The sequence below is a fragment of the Blennius ocellaris genome, assembly GCF_963422515.1.
Source record: "Blennius ocellaris genome assembly, chromosome: 14".
Classification (NCBI taxonomy): domain Eukaryota; kingdom Metazoa; phylum Chordata; class Actinopteri; order Blenniiformes; family Blenniidae; genus Blennius; species Blennius ocellaris.
In genome coordinates, this window is record NC_137663.1 from 7,801,644 (window position 1) to 7,818,557 (window position 16,914).

A 16,914-nucleotide genomic window follows, 5' to 3' on the forward strand; every position below is an offset into this window, starting at 1 on the left:
AAAGCGTCCTGAGACATACTGCCACCATGGGGCCGTGATGAAGATGACCTCCTGCAGCAAAGCTGCGCTGCCTGCGCCACCGAAGAAACAGTGTGGAAACAAATAGGTGAAGGTGTGATGAACATAGCTGTTTCTCTGCTCTGAAAGATCATGTCTTGAACACAACCAGTGTTGGTTGGATGTGAAAGGAAAAGCGTGTCAGAAAGCAGCATGCAGGAAGTTTCTAATTCTGAATTCAGACGGGACAGAAGATGGTGGATGTTCTGTACACCTGGAAGGGACTGCATCTCATCCCGGTCCTCAGTCCAAACTGACTTTACTCCTGACTGGTTCATCCATGTTTCTATCTGGAGGACAGTGGTGGATTCAACGTACCACCTGGGTTTACTCCTTCAACCCTCAGTTCTACTACCGCTTTTTGTCCACATGTGTTCAATTGCTGTCTGAGCAACACAAATATTTCACTATCGCAGTATTACAGCAGCTTAGAGGGGAAATCCCACCTTTACTAGAAGGCTTTTAATGGGAAACATTTGTTAGATGTGCTGAGTGTTATTGAAAGTTAAAGGGAAAGTCGACGCCCCACAGGAGTTTGTGAAATACAGGTCTTAATTAAAAAATTTACAAGAGACTATTTTAGAGGAGAAAAGTGTGAGCATGGTCATTTTGTTGTGTTAACAATCCAAATAAACCTTCAGGTTCATGTGACAAGGAAAAGAGAGTGAGAGAGTGAGGTTGAAGACACTGCAACTCCCAAATAAAGGTGGAAGGGCTATCCCACATCTGAAAGATTACTTTTGCTGAGCCCAATCTATTAAACTTATGTAACAAGCAAGATGGAAAGACCTAGAAAATAATCTAATCAAGGATCCCCCCAATCCCTGCCAAGAAAATCATGACTATGCACTGGAAGCCCCCTGACCCGCACACAGCCAGAGAATGGCTCGACACCATCAACGACATGAACCTTGGCCGGGTTGTGAAGAAGCTCAGAAGTTCAGTGGGACCGAGCTTCCTGCCTGGATGCAGTGTCTGTTGGACGCCTGCAGAGGGAGCCACCAAAATGTCCATGGTCAGAACTCAACCCAGACACCATGGGTATGTCCCAAATGTCCCTCCTCACTCCTTATCTCAAGCAAGCATTTAGTTTGCCCCCCTCCCATCAGGAAAGCGGTTCTGCCAGACCTGCTCTACAGGCCTAAGAAAAATATCTGAATCACAGACTGATGAGTGATTCTATTTTGTCCATGAACACTTATTCAATAATCTCCCCTGACTGTGCTGCTTCCAGATGCATACTTCCGTATTAAATATTGTTATAATAATAATTACATGTTTTAACAAAAATGTAAGGCTTCTGAAACGTATGTTCATTTCTATGCACTCAATACTTGGTTAAGACATGATTCATGTAAAAGGAGGCCCTCCTTTTACATGAATCACTGTGTCTTAGCGGTGTGGCCTGGAGGCCATCAACCTGTGGTACTGCTCAAGTGTAAAGGAAGCCCAGGTTGCTTTGATAGCAGCCTTCTTGACAAGAGCCCAGAGATTTTCTCTGAGGTTCAGGTCAGGTCCGTTTGCTGTCCAATCACAGCGCAGTAACACCACAGTCATTCGACCAACATCTGGTACCTTTGGCAGTGTGGACAGGTCCCAAGTCCTGCTGGAAAACTCAGTCAGCATCTCCATAAATCTTGTCAGCGGAAGGAGGCATGAAGGGCTCTAAAGTTTCCTGCTCGACGCTGCGTTGACTGTGGACTTCAGAAAACACAGTGGAGCGACACCAGCAGAGGACATGGCCGCCCAAATCATCACAGACTGCGGAAACTTCATGCTGGACTTCAAGCAACATAGATTCTGAGCCTCTCCACTCTTCCTCCAGACAGAAAACCTCTCATACAGTGAATATGGAGAAAATCAAACATTTCTAAAAACAACATTTTCATGGCTAAGATAAAAACAACAACAACAACAAAGTTTTTTTTTCTGTGCCTGAGAAAGAGACATTACTTTACTTTAGTGTTCCTGGTCAAAATTGAACGGTCTGTTTGAACTACTCTTAAATTAGACAGGACTTCTTGACAGGACATGAAACTGTTGTCAGGACATAGTTGCTGGAATAAAGACCTGCCAGACTCTGCATCCCACAGACTTTTTGTAGCCTCATAGTTTGAGCAATATCGTCCTGCTAAAATCAACAGACTGATGTAGACTTGGGTGTCTTCCAGAGGTCCATTTCACGAAGCAGGTTTAAGGATTACCCCAGGTTAATTAACACCGAGTTGAGGGAAATGCGGGATTTTCCATTTCACGACGGGAGGTAACTCAAACCAGAGGAAGCGGGGTAACTCAAGCCTGTTTCACGAAGCGGTGTAACGTCAACTCTCGGTCAGTTACCGGGGCAACAGACGCTCTAGAACTAACCTGGTCGGGAGCAGGTTTTTGTCAGTGAACACGGAGTTTTGCTCTGGCTCCGCCCCCTTTCAGACGGACACGGGATTTCATTTCCTCATTCAGCGGGGGAGTTTTGGCGAAACAGTTCTGCAGTGCCTTATTCCCGAGGCAAATTAGACGTGAACTTTATTCCCTCAATATGGAATGTGCTTTTGATAATGATCTGATTGATGAAGGCGCAGCATTACTCCGCCGAGAATTTAATATTCGCATCATCAGACCGCGCATAGATGTACTGGCATTTGCAGACACCTTCCTTTTTGAGCGGTACCGTTTTACTGCCGAGACCATTATGCACATCGCTCTGTACATTAGCAACATCACCAACCGGAGCCTTGCCCTGACGTCATAGCAGATATTGTAAGTTGCGCTGCGTTTCCTCGCAAATGGCAGAGCTGTCAGAGACACCATGTGCCATCATCACTTCGGGGTCTGATCACCACCACCACCACCAAATAAAGACATGATGCACAATTCATTTGGTCTTTTTTATTTCCTACAAATACAAGAGCTAGTTTAGTTAATGTAGTTAGTAGTTAGCATAATTCACCTGGGACTGTACACCCACCCTTAACTTGTGCTCCAGTAGTTCAATTTACAGATCTGCATTTCCTTAGCAGTTTTTTCCATCTTTTGGAGCAGGTGGAGTCTATAGACCTGTTTTACAGATAACTGGGAGGACATAAGGAGGACATTCAATTATTACAGTTGGACATGAATTCCACAGAATGAACCTCTGGTGTTTACTGAACATCTGTCTCACTGTGTCAGTCCTTGCAGTGGATGTTGAGGGACCCTCCTGCTGCTGCCCAGCCAGGCCCTGTTAAAAATAATGTGCCAATACTTCAGTGTAGACAAAATATCACTCTTTATTCTACCACAATGTTTAAGAAATGTAAACAGGATGAGAACTATCATACCTCTATAGGCCTTTGTGGATCCTCCTCTGTAAAGGCAGCAGACAGGGTTTCCTCGTACTCTTCATCCTACATGAATATGTTTCAGTATATTTAAACTACCATTTTGCAAGATCTTTGGAGTGTTGCCTACTTACAAGGTCTGTTGTGGCATGAGGGGGTCCAGCAGGCAGAGAGCACCATCACAATCTGTTGGGTGACAAAAAAAAAAGACATGATGGGGAATTAAAGATGAACAGAAATAGGCTTAAAGAGATATATAGGCCTCGGCATATTAAATATTATGAAGGAAGTGGTATCTTGAGGGCTGAGCTCTGAAGAGGAGCTCCTCCAGGGATTCCCTCAGCCACTGGCCTCCCAACATTCTGGCTTAGGGCTCCTCTGCCTCTATTAAAGGTGGAGGTGCTGGGCCACCACCCGTTTTACATCTGCCTTCCTTCTGTTGGCTGAGTAAAGTCTGCGTTAGTTTAGCCTTAATTATTTGACAGCACATGATATGGGTGAGAAGACATTTATGTGTTTGAAAACATCATTATGTTGGGAATAAAACACCTGCACAGTCAAATGGCCACTTGATATTTACTGTACAATGTCACACATGATCGAAATTACGTTAAGAAATGTATTGATTAACAATTAAATTAGCAGCAGTCTTACCCGATTGGACAATGTTTTTATATTTCATTTTCATCTGCTGCCAAGAGCACTTCTCCCCCGCGGAATTGCACCCAAAAGAAATAGATTAATAAGCTACCATCAAGCAGTATTCCCTTACAATAATGTTGCGATGACAAAGACGTTTGAACTTACGCATTTACTTGAGCAGCAACCTTCTTCCACGCCGCCTCCCTCTCTTTAGCAGCCGCTGCGCTGTTGTGTATTTTTTTAAATTTAAATATGTTCATATTCGCCATATGATCGGATCAATACTTCCTGCTCCACTGGCGTAAAAAACTCCGCCCTCCGCGTCTCTGTTGTCATGGTGACTCGTTGAATCGGGGCTCCATTGATGCGGTCTTTTTAGAGTCGTGGTGCACGCGCTTGACTCCAGGTGAAACTACTCTGAGTTCATCAAACTGATCATAATCCGGTGTCGTGAAACCGAAAACTCCGCGTTTTCTGTCTCAGTGTAACTCAACTCAGAGCTCGGTGTTAAGCTCATGGCTTGTTAAACCTGCTTCGTGAAACGGACCCCAGGTCCATTTCTCTCCAGGTGTCCCCAAACACACGCTTCCCCTCCAGGTTTGTCATCTCCAGTAGAATTCCCTCAATGGACTCTGGTAAAAAGAGTTGGAAGCTGGACTTGATGTCATCCACATGAGATGTTGTATACTATGTTGGCCTGGCGTCATCTTGATGATGTTTTCCACTCTCGCTCTATTTCCTCTGTCCTGGGGGCATGAAGACCAGAGCAAGTGTCCTCTGGGACTGGAATGTCTCCTCAGGTATGTTCTTCAGGTGCCTCTCCCTCTCCATCTGCTGACTGGCCAGTCTCCTCAAAGTCTGGATCAAAATCTGTGTTGTCTTCCACTTCTGAGACATCCTCCTCTATCTCTGGTTCAATTTCAGTGTCCTCTTCATCATGTCCAAAAAGCTGGACCAGAACGTCTTCGACAGAGAACCGCTTGGTCAGTCGCCTCCTCATTGTGCTCAGAGGAAAAGGATTGCAAAGCAAACATCAAGCTGTATACATGAGGTCTGTGTGAAGATGTTGATGAGTGTGGAAGGTGTGGTTCACATAACAGACTCCTTCTCGTCTGTGTGAAGATGTGATGCATTGTATCACCAGGAATCATGAGGGAGGATGACTATGGATGAAGATAGTAGGGCTGCCATTCATTTCCTATGGTGGTCACTTTTGACCGGGACACTACAGGTGGAACAAGGTTGATTAAAACACTTAAAATTCACTGAAAGAGGTGATCATCACTTTTATATGTTCAAGTGCATCGTGTGGAGGATTTCATTAGGCCTTGAGGCAATCAGATGTAAAACACAATATTTATGAGGGTTTTAAGTTTAAATCGGTCAGATTTGACCGGAACACAAAAGGAGAGTTAAAAGACAAAGTAATTACCCTCCATTGTTGAAAATGACAGTTGAAATGACCAAAACAGCAATGCTGGCTAAACTATTGAGTGAAACTAAAGCAACAATGTCTGAAAGAGTTGTGATGGTAAAAGAGCTCAAACTGTCAAAATGGCTGAAATGATGAAAATAACTATTAAAGTTAAAGAGTTAAAACATTGAAATGGATAATATCACAACTGAAAGTGCTAAAATTGTTAATGAATATAAAATGTTACTGATGTTTTATGAAATTGTTTACATTCAGCAGATCAAAACACAAACATTCTGCAGACAACAACACTCCTGATAATATAACATCAAAGATTTATTACTAAAAGATTTAAGTCAAACTAAAAAGAACAAAATTCATTCCTTGAATTTCATCAATGCAACACAAGCCACCGTTTTGGGACATTTAGAAATAAAACATCTAATAAAGGTTGTATTGACTTCACATTTTTTCGAGGTTTTATTTGGTGTAAAGTGTGAAAAACCTGTTTTTAGTCTGCGAGGTGTGTCGACCTCAGTTCTGCCGCTTATCGCTGGTGTTTGTGAGGATGTCTGCTCGGAGCAGTCTGTAAAACAGCACCAGGCTCATGGTGGAGATGACGCTCAGGCCAGCTGTTCCCAACATCAGGACATACAGAGGCAATGTTTAGTCTGACGAGTCAGCCAGCGGGTCGTCCAGCAAAGTGTGCCAACGATGAACACCGCAAGCCTGGTGGTGGAGGAGGGGTGGTGGTGGTGGAGGGGTGGTGTCTGTGGACATGAACCTGAAGTACAAAACACCACAGCAGTAATGAAAGACGTGTTTGAATGTATCACAGAAGGACTGTATGTAGAAAGAAAAATAATGCGTCTATAGAACAGCAGGTTGTAACTTGGAGTCTTCAGGGATGAGGACATGGAAACAAGTTCAACACAGGTCTGGTTTATCTGTGACGAGTTTAACAATGATCTGCTGAACCCAAATAATCCAAAACCAAGAAAAGAGTTGATGGACACAACATCCAGTCTGATCCTTTACTCTAAAATCACCAGAGCCAATAGAATCACTTCTCATCACTCAGTATTAATAGAGAACAGATTCACTAAGCTAACAAACAACAAGTGGGTTATTGATTATTGAGATCAGTGATCCTCTGCCAGGTTTTGTAACATGTGACAGCTGCTACAGGAAAGAGGGAGGATTAAAGGAGAAGAATTTAAAAGCTTGAGGACAAAACACGGTGTCAGTATTAAGTGAAAACAACACTGATAAAGCAGGTGAAACATTTTTGTACATCTTCAAATCATTCTATGATAAATAAAACAAAACAAATAAAAACGTGTGGATTACAAAATGTCTCTATTGAGAATTCATATAACATTGAAGTGAAACAGCAGAGAACTAATGAACCTGAACCTTCCTTGTTTTGTTTTCGTGACGTTTTTGTCCAACATGACAGAATTTAAAAAAAAAAACACTCAAAGCTTAATACGGATTTCAACAGGTTATATGAGACGTGTATGTGTGTGCGTGTGTGTGTGTGTGGCGACAGTAGTGATGGACATTATACACATATTTTAGACTATTTTTTCAGCCGTCTTTTCCTTCGATTGTCCAAATGACGGCTGGACCGCTGTGAACTAAAGTCAACTCTTGAACTGGAGGCTCCGATTATCACAAGAATCATCAATAAGTCCAAACCACCAGCACCATGGAAAAACAGGGAAACTCATCAATACAGAAGAAACTGCAGGGTTGCTGAGCGGAGGTGGAGGAAATCAAAACTCACAGTTCACTATCAAAGTTTCCAGGATCACCTCAAAGCCTACAATAGAACAGTCAAACAGTCAAGATGTTCATATTTCTCAAAACTCATCAGTTAAATTAATTCCCTTCATTTCATCAATGCAACACAAGCCACCGTTTTGGTACATTTAGAAAAAAAAATCTAATAAAAGGTTGTATTGACTTTACATTTTGTTGGAGGGTTTATTTGGTGTCAAGTGTGAAAAACCTGTTTTTAGGCTGCGAGGTGTGTCGACCTCAGTTCTGCTGCTGATCGCTGGTGTTTGTGAGGATGTCTGCTCGGAGCAGTCTGTAAAACAGCACCAGGCTCATGGTGGAGATGACGCTCAGGCCAGCTGTTCCCAACATCAGGACATATAGAGGTCAATGTTGAGTCTGACGAGTCAGCCAGCGGGTCGTCCAGCAAAGTTTGCCAACCATGAACACCGCAAGCCTGAAACAGGAAGTGGAAAGCCAAGAGAGCACACGACATGAATATGATGATAGAAAACACTGACAGGACATGATTAAAATATATTTGTGTGGCTTTATCTTAGTTCTGTGAATGTGTGAATTAAAAGACAATAAAAGAAACAAAGTCTTGTTGATGCTCTTCCAGCAGATCGCTGACTGAACAGGAGCTTCTGTTTGTGTAAATTAATAAATAGTTGGTTGACTGATGACTCAGTTTGTGGTTTTCCTCTCTGTAGAGGGTCTGAGGCCCCAAGTTTGATGAACTAGAACAGGAACATTTACAGTCTTTCACGATTGCTTACACACATTTTCTGGTACTTGAGACACAATGACCACAACATGTAACTCATGCACCAACCCCCTGAACCATTTCTGCTATACTACAAGCACAATTCCTGCTTTACACTCAAATTGCAGTTCTAAAACACACTTTTTTCAAAACAGTACACACAATTCTCTGCATTAGGCACAATTTTCATGAAGAAAATCTCTTGTTTTCACAAGGAACACACTGTCATTCAAAATTCTAAACTTAATTGCCCTACTATGCGCACTGACTCATCACATCAGCAAACACTTGCCTCACAGTTTTACAATTAGCAATCACAGCTTTAGCATAAAAGGGCAACAGGTGAGCTCTTGGATGCCAACAGAGGCAGAGGCAGAGGAGTGAGAGTAAGAGGAGGAGGAGGAGGAGGAGGAGGAGGAGGAGGAGGAGGAGGAGGACGAGGACGAGGACGAGGACGAGGATGAGGACGAGGATGAGGAAGGCCAAGGACTGTAATTTCAGATGAGATCCGATCCACTTTGGTTGACCATGTGGTCAATTATGGTGTCACAATGAGGGAAGCTGGACAACGAGTACAGCCACATTTGAGCAGATCCACTGTGGCATCCATCATCCGGACCTTCAGAAATGAGAATAGGTAAGAAATCTACTCTCACTAGAAAATGACAGTACTGCATATCAATACAGTACTCAATGAGTACAGTTGTATTGTCTGTGGACTGTTCTATAGTTCTCTGGTTCATAACTGGTTCACTGCCCACCCACGCGTTTTAGTTGTTTATCTCCCTCCATACTCTCCATTCCTCAATCCAAGTGAGGAATTCTTTTCTGCCTGGAGATGGAAGGTGTATGAACGACAACCACAAACACGTATACCCCTTCTCCAAGCTATGGAAGATACATGTGGTGATGTAACGGTCAATGCTTTTCATGGCTGGGTTCGCCATGCCAGGCGATATTTCCGCCGCTGCTTGGCCAGGGAACACATTGCCTGTGATGTGATGAGGTGTTGTGGCCAGACCCAAACAGAAGACAGGATGCAGCATCGTTTCTTTTTCTTTTTTTTCTTACTGTAACTGCAGTTTTCTATTTTGTATTTGCAACTTTGTGTTGGTTTGGATGTACACTGTGTACATTGTTTTTGTTGGGAAAAACTAAATATATTTGTTACCGTGTATTTGTCTGTTCTGAGTATAAAAACAATATTCTAAAATATTTTACAACACACTTATTTCTGTACTGTCTGTAGTAAGTGTAACACTGAACAAAAAAGGCCTAAGTCATTATGATGAATGCAGAAGAAGTGTTTCATTCATCATAGGGTTTTACATTGAACACACCAGTGTTCAACTGATCCTTATAAATGTCTATTCATTTGATGGTTTGTGTTTGTCATTTGACAACAAAATACCATTTTGAGAAGAAATTACATTGTTTTGAAAGTAAAGCTTCATTTTGCAGGAGAAGTGAGGGGTTTTGCCCATTGTGTGTGTGTTTTTTGGATTTGTGTGTAGAGTTTTGAGAATATGAGGCATGCTTTCAGAAAATGTGTGTCATCAATCGAGAAAGACTGTAAAGTTAATGTTGTTGACTTTTTTCATTTGCAGTTGTGTTTTTTAATTCGTGTTGTGTTTTTCAATTTGCTGTTGTGTTTTTCAAATAGCTGTTGTGTTTTGTGATTTGTTGTTGTAGTTTGCACTTCAGTGCCACCGTATGAATGTAAACAATTTCATAAAACATCAATAACGTTTTATATTCATTAATAATTTTAGCACTTTCAGTTGTGATATTATCCATTTCAATGTTTTAACTCTTTAACTTTAATAGTTATTTTCATCATTTCAGCCATTTTGACAGTTTGAGCTCTTTTACCATCACAACTCTTTCAGACATTGTTGCTTTAGTTTCACTCAATAGTTTAGCCAGAATTGCTGTTTTGGTCATTTCAACTGTCATTTTCAACAATGGAGGGTAATTACTTTGTCTTTTAACCCTCCTTTCGTGTTCCGGTCGAATCTGACCGATTTAAACTTAAAACACTCAAAAGTATTGTGTTTTACATCTGATTGCCTCAAGGCCTAATGATATCCTCCACACGATGCACTTGAACATATAAAAGTGATGATCACCTCTTTCAGTGAATTTTAAGTGTTTTAATCAACCTTGTTCCACCTGTAGTGTCCCGGTCAAAAGTGACCACCATAGGAAATGAATGGCAGCCCTACTATCTTCATCCATAGTCATCCTCCCTCATGATTCCTGGTGATACAATGCATCACATCTTCACACAGACGAGAAGGAGTCTGTTATGTGAACCACACCTTCCACACTCATCAACATCTTCACACAGACCTCATGTATACAGCTTGATGTTTGCTTTGCAATCCTTTTCCTCTGAGCACAATGAGGAGGCGACTGACCAAGCGGTTCTCTGTCGAAGACGTTCTGGTCCAGCTTTTTGGACATGATGAAGAGGACACTGAAATTGAACCAGAGATAGAGGAGGATGTCTCAGAAGTGGAAGACAACACAGATTTTGATCCAGACTTTGAGGAGACTGGCCAGTCAGCAGATGGAGAGGGAGAGGCACCTGAAGAACATACCTGAGGAGACATTCCAGTCCCAGAGGACACTTGCTCTGGTCTTCATGCCCCCAGGACAGAGGAAATAGAGCGAGAGTGGAAAACATCATCAAGATGACGCCAGGCCAACAACATCTCATGTGGATGACATCAAGTCCAGCTTCCAACTCTTTTTACCAGAGTCCATTGAGGTAATTCTACTGGAGATGACAAACCTGGAGGGGAAGTGTGTGTTTGGAGACACCTGGAGAGAAATGGACCTGGAAGACCTCCAAGTCTACATCAGTCTGTTGATTTTAGCAGGACGACATTGCTCAAACTATGAGGCTACAAAAAGTCTGTGGGATGCAGAGTCTGGCAGGTCTTTATTCCAGCAACTATGTCCTGACAACAGTTTCATGTCCTGTCAAGAAGTCCTGTCTAATTTAAGAGTAGTTCAAACAGACCGTTCAATTTTGACCAGGAACACTAAAGTAAAGTAATGTCTCTTTCTCAGGCACAGAAAAAAAAACTTTGTTGTTGTTGTTGTTTTTATCTTAGCCATGAAAATGTTGTTTTTAGAAATGTTTGATTTTCTCCATATTCACTGTATGAGATGTTTTCTGTCTGGAGGAAGAGTGGAGAGGCTCAGAATCTACGTTGCTTGAAGTCCAGCATGAAGTTTCCGCAGTCTGTGATGATTAGGGCAGCCATGTCCTCTGCTGGTGTCGCTCCACTGTGTTTTCTGAAGTCCACAGTCAACGCAGCGTCGAGCAGGAAACTTTAGAGCCCTTCATGCTTCCTTCCGCTGACAAGATTTATGGAGATGCTGACTGAGTTTTCCAGCAGGACTTGGGACCTGTCCACACTGCCAAAGGTACCTGACGTTGGTCGAATGACTGTGGTGTGACTGCGCTGTGATTGGACAGCAAACGGACCTGACCTGAACCTCAGAGAAAATCTCTGGGCTCTTGTCAAGAAGGCTGCTATCAAAGCAACCTGGGCTTCCATTACACTTGAGCAGTACCACAGGTTGATGGCCTCCAGGCCACACCGCTAAGACACAGTGATTCATGTAAAAGGAGGGCCTCCTTTTACATGAATCATGTCTTAACCAAGTATTGAGTGCATAGAAATGAACATACGTTTCAGAAGTCTTACATTTTTGTTAAAACATGTAATTATTATTATAACAATGTTAATTATGGAAGTATGTGTCTGGAAGCAGCACAGTCAGGGGAGATTATTGAATAAGTGTTCATGGACAAAATAGAATCACTCATCAGTCTGTGATTCAGATATTTTTCTTAGGCCTGTAGAGAAGGCCTGGCAGAACCGCTTTCCTGATGGGAGGGGGGCAAACTAAATGCTTGCTTGAGATAAGGAGTGAGGAGGGACATTTGGGACATACCCATGGTGTCTGGGTTGAGTTCTGACCATGGACATTTTGGTGGCTCCCTCTGCAGGCGTCCAACAGACACTGCATCCAGGCAGGAAGCTCGGTCCCACTGATCTTCTGAGCTTCTTCACAACCCGGCCAAGGTTCATGTCGTTGATGGTGTCGAGCCATTCTCTGGCTGTGTGCGGGTCAGGGGGCTTCCAGTGCATAGTCATGATTTTCTTGGCAGGGATTGGGGGGATCCTTGATTAGATTATTTCTAGGTCTTTCCATCTTGCTTGTTACATAAGTTTAATAGATTGGGCTCAGCAAAAGTAATCTTTCAGATGTGGGATAGCCATTCCACCTTTATTTGGGAGTTGCAGTGTCTTCAACCTCACTCTCTCACTCTCTTTTCCTTGTCACATGAACCTGAAGGTTTATTTGGATTGTTAACACAACAAAATGACCATGCTCACACTTTTCTCCTCTAAAATAGTCTCTTGTGAATTTTAAAAATAAGACCTGTATTTCACAAACTCCTGTGGGGCGTCGACTTTCCCTTTAACTTTCAATAACACTCAGCACATCTAACAAATGTTTCCCATTAAAAGCCTTCTAGTAAAGGTGGGATTTTCCCCTCTAAGCTGCTGTAATACTGCGATAGTGAAATATTTGTGTTGCTCAGACAGCAATTGAACACATGTGGACAAAAAGCGGTAGTAGAACTGAGGGTTGAAGGAGTAAACCCAGGTGGTACGTTGAATCCACCACTGTCCTCCAGATAGAAACATGGATGAACCAGTCAGGAGGAAAGTCAGTCTGGACTGAGGACCGGGATGAGATGCAGTCCCTTCCAGGTGTACAGAACATCCACCATCTTCTGTCCCGTCTGAATTCAGAATTAGAAACTTCCTGCATGCTGCTTTCTGACACGCTTTTCCTTTCACATCCAACCAACACTGGTTGTGTTCAAGACATGATCTTTCAGAGCAGAGAAACAGCTATGTTCATCACACCTTCACCTATTTGTTTCCACACTGTTTCTTCGGTGGCGCAGGCAGCGCAGCTTTGCTGCAGGAGGTCATCTTCATCACGGCCCCATGGTGGCAGTGTGTCTCAGGACGCTTTCCTGAGCAGGAGTTTTCATTGATGGACTTGGATTAACATTGGCCACATGACAAATAAACTCTGAATAGAATAGAATAGAATAGCATAGCACACCATGCTTTGACCTAGTCAGTGTCACTTACATCCGTTCACTCATCTCACCATTCACTTTCTGATAGACACACAGGCGAGTGGTCATTTAATAACATGATGGCTTCAATTGGTCAGAGACTGATTGTTGGTGGCTGATTGACGTTTCTTTTCTCTGGAGAACCAAAGAAAGAGACCTGACCACCAGGCCGGTGTCCTGCTGCTCCTGTAGATATTGCATCATCCAATGGTGACAGAGTGAAGCACTCTGAAAATAAGACTCCTGCTTTGAACTGTGTTTGACTGTTTGTACCTCTCCGGGGCGGCAGTGGAATGAATGAGGCTGCACATGACAGGAAGTCATCCAAGCAGCACTTCCTCTGAAGGACGACGGTTTTTGCAGCGACAATGAAACAGCTAATATGGCTGTGTATGTAGTGAAGTATCCCCACTTCTCTAACATGACCTCTCTCCAAACACAGCCAGATGTGTTCACAGAGCGACTGCATCTCTTCACTGTTCTCCATCATGCTGTCCTGGAGCTAATGGCCGAGGAGCTGCTGGGAAGCATGAGTGCAAACACAACCGAGGAAAAGACCAGTGACGGACACAAAAGAACCAGTGAAGAGACAAAGAAATATGTCGTATGAACAATGGTATTGATAAGAAAATAAATAGCAACATGGAAATATTATCAATGCTGGTCATAAAAAGTGCCATTTCTGTATTTTTCACAATTGTGATTTTCACCTTGGAGCATTGTAACTGAAAAGCCATTGAGTCAAGTAATTGTTTAATTCTAACCATTTAAAAGAAAAAAAGTGTAGAAAAATATCAAACTAGCAAATATATATGGAATGAATACATGAATAAATGAATGTGGATTTATGTTAATACAACAATGAATAATAATGATCATATGAAGATTTCTACAGGTGAAGAAATAGTAAATGAACAAATGTGTCAAATTAAACAGCTGCAGAATCAGATCAATGAGAAAATGAATCAATTCTGAAAAGGTAGACAGACAGGCCACCAGTCCAGGTCTGTCCTGCTCTCGCCCACTGGAGATGGTTGGAAAAGTAAACGAACGAGGAAATACATTGATAAGTCTATAAATTATGCTAAAAGAAATAAAAACACAGAAATAGCCTTTTTTGTTCCAGAAAACAAAACAGATTGCGAACAAAACTATAAACACTTTTTATAATTTGCGAATACATCAGTGTGGAGGATTTAAAATAGAAACGAATGAAGGAATGCAAAAATGTATAAATAAACTCAAGTAAAATGACGCTTCTCCCAGAATGTTTGTATCTTTTCCGATGCCTCCCAATTCTCCATTCCTAAAGCTTTTCTTCAACCACCAAAGCAGACTGGTGGAATGGCTGCAGCTGATTCCCAGTATGACTACTGGGCAGCAAAAACTCACTGTACGTTGTATTGGCTGTACTTTTACCTGGATCCGTGTCCATGAGCTGTTCTTTGATCATCAGTTTGCATGTTCTCTCAACGAAGTGACGACTTTTCTTTTTTTTTTTTTTACAGATTAGGCTTTTTATGGCACATTTTGGAGACGGGGAACCTGCAGCGCTGATTGTGAGGTGGTGAATTGACGCCAGATTCATCTCACACATCTAATATCTTCAAATACCAGACTTACAGATCCACGTCGTCATAAACAGCCAAGCTGCAGTGGTCCAGATGTTTCTTTAGTGGAACATTACTGCTGAATCAGCAGCACCATGTTCATATGTCAAACTTTCATGTTCAGATGATCCAGAGCGGTGGGAAGAACTGATGGATTATCAATTGTGACAAAGTGAGTAAGTCAGTCGGTCTCATTTCAGAGTGAGAACATAAATAGTGCAGTAAAGCTGCAGTGTTGTGCAAAAACTGATTCCTGTCCAGGGGAACGCACACTGACTGGCTGTCCACTGCCTGTTCTTTTCCAGCTGCTTTTATTAGGATTAAGTACAAATATACTAAAGTGTATGAACACGGTAACAACTAACGTAAGTCTCTGGGAAAGTCTCATGCAAAAAACAAAGTGTAATTGAGATGATTTACCAATAGTAAAGTAATTGTATTAGTGACACATCACTGTCTACTAGCTATACTGACTATACTATACTATAATTACCATACTATATTCTTACTGTATCTACGTCATACAATTCTTACTTGAACCACTTTGTATTGTCCAGATTCAATCCAGTGATTTGCTGAGTGTACCACTACTTTGATGACCACTAACTAGTTTGACCAGTTTCCAAACTATTAACACTATTTTCCCCGATTACAGTTTTTTAATTTTAAGACAGGCCTTTGTAGGCTGTAGTTTTCAATCTAATCATCCTTCTATGTAGTAAAGAATCCCAGTGATCATTGAAAAATGGCTCTTCTATAATTACACAAAAACTCTCATTTACACATAAAGTGTTGCCAAGGGGTCGCTTTTCACACTGAATGGGCCCGTCTGTGTCCCATATCTGCAAAACACCTTAAATGATCTTAATGAACTTTGACCATTATGTAAGAAAGTTAAATATATATATAGATAGATGTATATTTATGGGGGTATTTCTTTACATCACAGTGAGATCATCTGTCAGACCAAAATGCTTCCCCTTTGAGGATTGACTCATTCCACTCATTTCTTTTTCTGTCTTTTTATTTTGTATCAGTTAAACCAGACGGAGAGAAACACGTGGCAGGATGTCCAGGTGGAAGTGTCCTCTGCCGTTGGGATGCTGGCCTGGGTTAGGGTCTCTCCCCTGCTGCTCATCTGGATCTTCTCTGGTGTGCCACTTGTTGAAAGCCTCGACAGAGATCAGGCCCTGGTCAGCCAGCCATTTACAGAAGAAGCGGAGAACATCTGGAGAGGACAGCAATGTCAGTTTTGACTCTTCTTGATGTTTATGTCTTTCTAACTTGAGTCTCTATGTTGGTGAAGAACAGAAGGTGTAAGAAAGCTCTAGTTCACTTACGTGGAGGATGACGGAGGGCAACGTCCAGCGCCTGAAGAGCATAAAGTGCCTGCAGCTGCTGCTCAGTGTCTGAGTCCAGGTATTCCAGCAGGACCGGCCGTCTCCTCTGCAGGACGCTCTGGTCCAGAAGGTAGTTGGTGCCAAAAGCTGTGCAGCAAAGCAGGAGGAAGAGTGAGTGCATGCTGAGCCTCCAAGTGGACATCTTTCAATCAGCGTTACTGTTTGAGCAGAACACAAGAGAAGCGTCTCCTCCAGGTGGTGGCCAGCTTACCTCTATACATATATGCTGACCGGCACACGCTGGTCATCAGAGCCCTCAGGAAGGGCGGCGACCTCCTCTGACCTTCATCCAGGTTGGCCTGATAAACAGCCCAGAGAAAGAAGAGGTCAGTACAGACGTCCACCATGAACATCATTTGGACTCAGGGGCAAAATGTAAAGCTCTTTCAAACAAAGAGGCTTGAAGCATTCTATATGTATAGATGTCAATCAATTAGAATCATCATCATCATCATCTGCTGAGTGAATTACTGGTCTGATCAGCAACAGATCCTAACAAATAATCAATCAAACATCGTCTACAGTCTTTCTTATGAGATATTTGAAAGGTGAACTTCGTACCTCCACCCAGTCAAAGACCTGCTGGTCACTGGCCGTGTCGTCCAGGAGGAGTCTGTCCAGCTGGCAGCTCAGCTCCTCAGGAAACATCTGGTCAGACGGCCTGGCGTCCATGAGCTCTTCTCTCTGCTCTCTCTCTCTCTGCTCTCTTTCTTGCTGCTCTCTCTCTCGCTGCTCTCTTTCTTGCTC